The sequence below is a fragment of the Microtus ochrogaster genome, chromosome 24 (genome assembly GCF_000317375.1).
Source record: "Microtus ochrogaster isolate Prairie Vole_2 chromosome 24, MicOch1.0, whole genome shotgun sequence".
NCBI lineage: Eukaryota > Metazoa > Chordata > Mammalia > Rodentia > Cricetidae > Microtus > Microtus ochrogaster.
This window is the reverse complement of record NC_022024.1, coordinates 6,946,495-6,955,807: the sequence shown is the minus strand read 5'-3', so window position 1 is coordinate 6,955,807 and position 9,313 is coordinate 6,946,495. Positions and strand designations below refer to the sequence as shown.

General features: G+C 45.5%; 1 protein-coding gene across 1 annotated transcript in view; it reads left to right on the top strand.

Annotated features, from left to right (window-relative positions):
• The first annotated feature begins 334 nt into the window (after positions 1-334).
• The window catches only part of Slc16a7 (solute carrier family 16 member 7), a 147,990-nt gene continuing 139,011 nt past the window's right edge, over positions 335-9,313 (top strand). Inside the window, exons 1-2 of the mRNA XM_005357944.3 lie at positions 335-544; positions 5,739-5,813. The gene's annotated coding sequence lies outside the window, so the exon portion shown is untranslated. The remainder of the gene's footprint in view (positions 545-5,738; positions 5,814-9,313) is intronic.

Genomic DNA, 9,313 nt, shown 5'->3' with positions numbered 1-9,313 from the left:
CCGCTTCTGCCCTAGCTCATAAAGAGGTCTTGCTCTTTTCTCTGCCTTCTGCCGGCTCCTCTTGGCATCCTTATCTAGAGATTGCATAACAGCCCAGGTCTCTCCAGCCACCTCACACCTGCCTCTTCAGGTTGGGCGCCAAAGCACAGGGCTAGGAGCTAGTCTGGGCGGCCCAGTCACCACAGATCGCTCCTGGTCAGAGCTAAAATCCGAAGTGGAGTGCCAGGAGCCACAGAGCCGGCGCCGACAAGTGCCAGCCGCGGCGTCCTCAGGAGCATGCTCAGTGCGCCTCCCTTCCCCGAGCCCCCAGCCCGCGCCCTCCTCCCGCGTCCTCCCCCGCACCGCACCCAGGCGCGCTCCCGGGCACCCCAACCCGCCTCTGCTCCCGCACCTCCCCTCCCCCCAGGCCTCGCCAGGCCAGGACACGTCAGGGGACATAAATAAATAAATAATTCCATTCAGCCGGTGACAGCGAGGCCAGGCGGCTGCAGCTGGGCGGGGGGACCGGGAGAGCGGCGGTGCGCGCACCGAGTGCCAGAGCCAGGTAAAGGCGGTGCTCCCCGGGAGGACGGGAGGAGGAGGACGAGGCGGGAGGAGGGCGAGTGCAGCTACCTAAGGACCGCAGGCCGGTGCGGAGAACCCGCAGCCCGACTACCAGCCCGACTGCCAGCCCGCGCTGCTCGCCGTGTGTCGTGAGCCCTTATATAGACAAAAATCCCCAAGCCTAGAGGGCGCGGGCTCGGGCTGGAGCTACCAGGTCCCTGAGGTCCGGGGATCCAGAGGTCGCAGGGTTCAGGCCACCAACTCCACAGCTGGTGCCACTCTGGTCCGGACACGGCAGGACGTCAAGCGGGCCCGCCAGGCGATTGCTCCCGCGCTGCTCCCCAGCATCTTTCCCGGACCCACAGCATCCCGGGTGGTGTCCTTGCAGTGGGTGTGGATGGTGGGGAAGTACGTGAAGGGAACAGCTGCTCTTTCAGCAGAAGACCTGAGCCTGGGAAGAAGGGAAGGTATTTTGTTTAGGTCCACAGGAATCCTAGGTAGTGGCTGCTGGCAAGGTGGATGCAGGAGAGGATTGTGGCCTGGCCTAAGGGTTGTGGTATTTTGCAGGAGCCTGAGAAGAGCCTGCACCACCCTGAGGTCCTCTGAGCTTTCTGGGCCACTTCACTCTGGGCTTGCCAGTCTTGGCCAGGTAGCACAGGTGGCTGTGAGCCTGGGAGGATGCTGCATCCCTTCTGGCTCACTGTCCCTTTCTACTTCTGCTAGCAGAGAGGACAGCAGATCTCTTTGGGAGGGGCGGTAGTGCTCTAGGCATCTCTCATTCCTGGTTGGACTAGTCTTGTTACACTTGGGGAAGTAGTGCTTAGGCAGGAACACCACACACACACACACACACACACACACGCACACCAATTTCTCTGCAAGTGTTTCTTTAACTTACTTTGGTTGAGAAATAAGAGTGTGCCACCTTGAATGAGGGCTGTCTAGTAGCAATTCAAAGCTAATAGTCCATGTCCTCCTCCCTCGTCAAACCACCAAGAAATGCAGCAAAAGAATAAAAATAGCAGGGAATGACGAACATGACCCTTAAAACCCTGGCAATAGAAAATCGTGGGCACACATGCCCTTTGCTGGCACTCCAGACTTCAAGGCTGAGCCCAGTCAGCACAGACGGAGGAAGCCTTTCAAGGCCTGATTAGGTTCCAGCGACTGCATACTCTGTCACCGCAACCTTAAAGGTGTGTGTTTAAGAGGGTGGCAGGAAAATCAGAGTTGGGTGTAGGCCCCAGAGTGAAGACGAGAGTTGAACGGGGTAAGTCACATGAGGACAAAGAGACAATCCTAACTCCATGTTCTGCTCCTGAGTGCTGCACGTTGAAGCCCATCTAGCTGAGAGGGTAACCGATGATTCCAGGGACAGGGAAGGACATGGTGACACAGGGAAGCTAAGGTGTGGTGTGCTGCTACAACTCACAGATGCTCACATGAACACTTCGTAGCTACAGACTGCTCTTTCCTTCTGAGTTGTTTGTTTACTAACAATCTGAATTTTTGTAGGGTGTAGCAGAGGATTAAACTTAGGGCTCTATCATTGTGCAATGATTTTAAAAATCTCTACTTTTATTTTGAAGCAGACTCTTGCTAAATTAGCCAGGCTGGCCTTGGATTCTCTGTGCAGCCCAGGAAGACTTCACACTGGCCCTGTTCCCCAGGGACAGGGATTGGAGGCATGCACCGCCCTTCTCTGACGTGACCTGCAGAGTCACCAACAGTTTTTTTATATACAAATTAGGGAATGCTCCTATCAATTCCATGTTCCTAGGCATACATGTTTCTTTGATAGCATCTGTCCTGTGTTTCAGACTTTCATCCTTCCTACCTATATGGAAGGTAGAATGACTTTAAAATTGCTCCATATCCAGAATTATATTTTTGGGCTCACGAAAGGGTTGTCTCTAGATGTTTCTTTTGATTCTGTGCTCATTCACCAAACACTTAGGAGACATTTGTATGACAAAGGGAAGCTAAATATAAAGTCAGTAAGAGTCAGATACCAAGATTGTTTCCTCTGTGGCAGGGATTTCCCCCCCCCCCACAAGATTATTTTGTTCAGAGAGACTACCATTGTACACATTTTTATCCTTCAAAGTCTGCACAAAACTTCCCAAAGGGAAAGGCATCCTAGCAGAATCACTAAAAGTGAAAGTAAGAGGGTGCTGGAGAATTGTGATCTGCAAAGTCCAGATGCTGGAACTCTGTCGAGCAGCAGTGGGCACCATGCAGTCCTTGCCACAGTATAAAATCCTTAGTGTCTTTAGAATGCTGTCTTCAAGCATGTCGCTATTCTTCTTTTAGCGTGTAAGAACCCTATAGGGTAGATTGGTCTATACTTCTATTTACAGACTGTTTAGGCACAGTTATAGGGCTTACTCTATCAGCAAAGTCTGTTTTGTGTTGCACTAACAAAATATGTGATGCTGTGTTACATATTTGTAAAAAGAGATTAATTAGCCTCATGATATAGATGGCTAGAAAACCTAAATGCCATGGTACTGGCGTCTTCTCGGTGTTCCCTGGAAAATGATAACATAGCAATGTAGTAGAGTAAGCAGGCACATGCCAAAGTGGCCAAACATGTTGGATGGTCTTAAGTTTTATCAAAGTGCTCTCATGGTAACTAACTGCGTCCCACGTGTCCTAAATGATCTCATGAGAAGTGTCACTCCTGTATGAGTGATACCCAGACAATCTCAACTGCTTTTTCAAGGCCTCGACACCTCTTAACTCGACAACATTTTGTAAGTGTTTCAGGCTCTACGTGTGTGTTGTTGGGGACAAACCAGATTCAAGTTATAGCAGCTACTCAGTGACAGAACTGGGACACACAGGCCGCCGGATCATAAGATCTCTGTGATACAAGTTCTGCCCTGTATGACATTAATCAAGAGCAAATACTTCTTTGTCTGTGGTGCCCTTTGGCGCCTGGTACGTGGTTCTACTGAAGGGCAGATTACGGACAGACTAATGTCAAGAGCAACAGACATGGATATTGAGAGAGAGGAGGAGGAGAAGGAAACGAGCAAAGATCACACTAAGCTCCCATGTCTCCAGCTCTACTTCAGGCAGGAAGTACCACAGGGATTCTGTTCTCAAAGGCAGGATGGCTGAAATTCTTCAGACGAACTCTTTACATTTAATTGAGCCATCTAGTTTGTGAGACTTATTTGTGTGAATTAGAAAACTGTTTTCTCTTGCATAGGGAAGTAGCAAAAGGAGCATACATCCCATGCTAGCAGAGTGAAGCCTGCTCCGAGTAAAAAGGAGAGCTAGTCACACATACACAAGACTCCTTTAGGGGCTGGTTTCAATGGCTTTTAAGAGGGAGCAATTGGCTTTGCTTCATGCCATGTGAGAGCTGAACTTCTATAATATTTTTAACATCCAAGAGGACAATAATGATGTGAAATGTCATAAAAGATGCACAGCAAATACAATGCCGTGCTACAATTGCAAAAGATGTCCTTCACCGCTTTTGTCTCCCTTCCTAGCCCATCCTCCAACCTATTTCAGGGGTCAAGGCCCCTCCTGTTCCCATGACTTGGTGCCATCTGTCTTCATCAGGCCTCTCTTGACATTGACCTGGGAGTCTCTTCCACCAGACAGTCCCTTTTACCTTAAATTCTACTTATGTGGGAAGCATTCTGTTTGTTCTCCTGACTTCTTGGTCTTGAGATCGGAGATCATATCTGACTGGTCTGGGAAGCCATATGGATGGGACAGAGCAGAGGTCAAAGCAGGTGCTCTTAAGCCTAACCTGTCTATATTATGATTTATTGGTTCTTTAACCTGTTAGGGCTAGTTGTCGAACATCGTCAAATCTCCATTCCTTCTTTGTAAAATAGAAGAAAGAACACATTACATGTAGTTTAGAAAGACCAAATGCAATAGTATTTAGAACTAACACATGCATAGAAATAATTTAAGGTGTACTAGCTAGGCAATATTAATACTGGCTTTGGGCTTAACAGGTCATTTCCAAATTCACTGGCTTCTTTATCTTAACTGATTGGAAGCCCCAACTAGGTGCCTTATTGGTGGCATATAATTAAACATTGAACACACTGATTTTATTTTTTTGTATCCTGCTTTGTGGCAGGCTTTCTGAGCAGGGTCAGTCAGGTATGCATGTCCACTATTCTAGCATTGGGGAGGTAGAGACAGGGTAATCGAGAGCCACATGACCAGTCTCAAGTTCATAGCTATTCAGAGGCCATCCTGGGCTACAAAAGATACTTATATAATGATTAAAAATAAAAGCAGCAGCAGCAGAAGAAGAACATTTGGATCAATATGTCAGGAAAAGCAATGGCAAATGTCTGTATAGTGTTACTCAATGAGTAGTAGAACATTTAAAAGAATTTCAGAGAGAGTTTTTTTTTCTTACTTGGTCACTTAAGTGTTGGGCTCAAAGGCCAGTCTGCCTGTTTGAAGATTCGGTGTTTTACACCCACCATACGACAGAGCAGCCTGACAGACGATTTATAGAAGAGTAAATATTAACAGCCCCATCCATCTGTGATAGCCAGTAAAGACATGGGACCTCCGTGGACATGAACTGAAAAAGAAAAATATTAGATTAGAATGCAAACATCCCAGGGTTCCACCCCTACCACTATAAAAGATGAAAATATTAATTACAAATTAAACACTGAGCTTAACAATAATAAAAGTAGTCCAGGTAGGGCTGGAGTAATTTATACCTGGGTTCACCAGAGACCTTTCCAATATATTCATATGTATCAGTACTGATAAACGATGCACATATTTTGTAAATTATTTTCCTGACCTAATAATAAAACCATTGCCAGCATCTTCATTAATATTCATGGAAATCCCAAAGGAGTTTCTGAAAAACCCCACAAGTTTCCTGAGTGGCAGCTACACTGTGCTGAGGGAGTTTTTATTTTTCTTTTTCTTTTCTTTAGTTTTCTTTTCTGTTAAAGGTGTTGTACAGTTTATGGGTATTTCCATGTCAGTGTTCATGTGGTTTAATTACAGAAAGCAGTTATTCATATTTGGCAACAGCTGTCATAAATACAATAACTTTCAATCAAAAGCAAAATGTTTGTTTAGATAAAATACTTATACAAAACATAGGTAGTCTAAAGAAAACTATTGCAAACCCTTGCTCATTTCTTCACTAATTATAGTGTGAAACTATTTTTATTCTTCATTAGATTCCATTTGAAGCTGTTACCTGGCACAATTGTGTATTGGTCAGACATACTCTGCTGAACTGAATTCTGAAGCAGGTACCTGGGAAATGAAATGTATTCATTTAACTCACAGTCTCAAATGTTTGTGTATCGGTGGCATGACGGGCATTAGTTTCTCCTCATTGAGGGTGGTATGTAGTGGCATATTATGGTGGGCATTTTTCAAATGCATAGGGGCACAACCCAGAGGGGGACTGGGATTCTGTAATCTTAAACCCATATCTATCATCAGTAACCTAAGGACCAAGAGGCCATATTTTAAAGCAATGGCCTGGGTTAGGGATGTAGCTCCGTTTGTAAATCGCTTTACATGCGTGAAGCCCTGGGCTCAGTTCTCAGCCCTGCATTAAAGGGGTACAGCGGTGCATGTAGAAGTAACCAGAACTCTGGGCCTTCGTAGAAATGTACACACTTCTGCTGGACAGCTCCCTATGCTGCACTACTGTCACCTCCAGCATGCTGTGGTCCTTTACCCTGTTTCTCCTTCCTTCCTCGTCTTTTTCTTTCTCTCTTACTGTTTCCACATCTCCTTCACTGGTGTCACATTCATCTTGACATTTGAAAGACCTCTTTCCTCCTTCCTTTGTTCTCACTGTCATTTTTTTTTTAGCTGTGACAGTTATACATCCGAAATACACATGCAGTAAGATGCTCTTCATGCAGCAAACCCCACTCCCGCAACCTGCAGATAAGTAATAATAATGATATCGGCAGTTTCCACTACATGTGTCCTGTCCCCAAAGCATATCACTGGGAACAGCTTTCCCAGGCTCACCTCTTACTGTCATCCAAACCAAACCAAACTGAACTGTTTCTGTGCCTTCTTCATCTTCATTCTATCCCCAACATCGTGTCTTGGGTCATACTACCCATTCAGCCCAAAATCCTGTCACGTTCTAGTATTTTTGTTCCTAGTATTAATTTTACCGTGAGGGTCGAGCTTAGACTCTACATTCACATTTTGTCTGACCTGGGATAGGTCAGAGAAGCTTTCTAAATGACATTGCATTTCATGTATTTTATTCATCTTACACCTACTGTGACAGCAGCCTTTGTATATGCCTTTTGTTTCTTTATGTCTTCTTTGGCCATTTGGTGGATTGTGGGATTGCAAGAAACGTAGACAAATCTCTGCCTTAGTTGAGAGAGTACCTATGTATCTGTGCTGACAGCTTACATGCCTTACGTTTCCTCTCCTGTGAGTTGGCTGGGTGTAGGTGGAGGCTGCTTATTCATTTCCCGGCCACACAGACCTGAAATAATTACACAGACGCTATATTAATTACAACACTGTTTGGCCTATTAGCTTAGGCTTCTTATTAACTAACTCAACTCATTTCTGTTATTCTGTATATTGCCATAAGGCTGTGGCTTACCAGGTAAAGTTCTGGCATCTGTCTCCCTTGGCATTTTTTTCTTGACTCCGCCTACTTTTCTCCTCTTTCTCAGCTTAGAATTCCTGCCTTGCTCTCTTTTGCCCTGTCAGGCCTAAAGCAGATTTTTTTTTATTAACCGATGGTAATAAAACATATTCACAGCATACAGAGGGGAATCTCATGTCAACTGGGTCTTTTTCATGAATGTTGAATTCTTGAAGCATTCAAGTCTAGACACATATCTACAACGTCCGTGATCATAGCCCTTCTGCCCTTCATGACATATTTGATCATCAGTATAACCTAGTGAGGTGAAGTGGGATGGCCAGAAAGCATGATACCACATGTGTATGGCATCTACTTCTAGAACAACTCCTTTATGATCCCAGAATGACCATGTCATTGTGTGTAGCCTCAGGGTAATGAATTAACAAGTGAAGAAACCACTGGGATGGAATGAAGGAAAGAAACCTCCCTTTAAATTGAGATTTCAACTGGAAATTAGGTAACCATACTGGCTGGTTTTGTATTAACTTGACACAAACTAGAGGCATCAGAGAGAAAGGAGCCTCAGGTGAGGAAATGCCTCCATGAGATACAGCTATAATTATGATAATTAGTTAATGACTTAGGATGATCCAGCCCATTGTGGGTGGTGCAATCCCTGGTCTGGTCCTGGGTTCTGTAATAAAGCAGGCTGAGCAAACCAGGGGAAGCAGGCCATTACTCAGTACTTCTCCATGGCCTTTGTACTAGCTCCTGCCTCCAGGTTCCTGCCCTGTGTGAGTTCCTGTCCTGACTTCCTTCAGTAATGGACAGTGCTGTGGACATGTGAGCCAAATAAACCCTATGCTCCCCAACTTGCTCTTCAGTCATGATGTTTCATCAGTGCCATAGAAACCCTAAATAAGACAGATTTGTACCAGCACAGAGGGGTATCGCTAGGATCAACGTGACCATGTTTTAGGGAGGGTTGTAAAATGATGTTGGAACTTTGGTCTAGAAAATCCACTGAGTGTTAAGAGCTTAGTGCAATGTTCTTTAAGAGCTTGGAAGATCAAAACATTGAGGACAGTGCAGAAGATGGAGGCCTGCCTGGCTTGTGAAATTTCAGAGGGAAGTTTAAAGACTTCATTAGAGCCGTTTGCTATTTTGAATTAAGATTCTGTTGTCGTTCCGGTTACTTGGGACTGAAGAGTCAGCTGTAAGTCATTAAGGAGAAGCTGGCCAAAGAAGTGAAACTTTGTATTTCTAGGACAGTTGATGCTAGATGGCTGGCGCTAAGCAATTAGCAGTGGTCGAGAAGAGACTGGCATCACTGAGGTGAAATCTTCTGGGTAGTCGTTTCTAAGAGCACACAGAAACTGCTTCCGAGGTGGCCAAGACTGTACCTTGTCCTGGGAGCCAGATTTGGTGTCACCCAGTTGGTACTGGTTTTGAAGGCATGAAGGGGTCATGAGGAGCTTCTGAGGACTGATACCGTGAGAGGCCAGGGAAGGCCACTGGGGAAGCTGCAGCCTCAGTGGCAGTGGAAGGGAAGGACTGAATGGGTCACACGCGCGGAAAAGCTGAGGCTTGGCACCTTGGAGAGAGCCTATGGGAGGCTATTGGTGAAAGTGCAGCCCAGATGCGGCAGAAGTCCTCAGCATTTGGAGATGCCAGTACCCTGGAATGACCACCAAGATCAGCAGCAGTGGAATGGAGCCAGTCAGAGCCTAAAGGACAAGCTGTGTGTGCTGCAGAGGGCAGAGGAGTCTAGATCGTGAGTGAGTCCCAGATAGTTTGGCATTGAGTTATATACACTATCGGGATTTGGTTTTGCTTGGTTCAGATCGTGACTGCCCTGATTTTTTCCCTTTTGAAGTAAGAAAGTATTTGGTTTATTGTTAATTTTATTACATTCCATAATTGAGAGGTGTTGAAATTTAAAAGACTTCAGATTTAGGAAGAAACTGGCAACTTTAAAGAGACTGAAATTTTAATGTGCTTGAATTTGTAAAGACGGGAACTTTTAAGTTATTTATGTTTTTAGTGTGGGATCTTGGGGGTGAGTAAGAAAGGAAGGGTTGTGGCTTAATAGTGAGGTGTTTGTGTGTCAAGTTGACAAGGGGTTAGTTGTTGTGGCTTAATAGTGAGGTGTTTGTGTGTCAAGTTGACAAG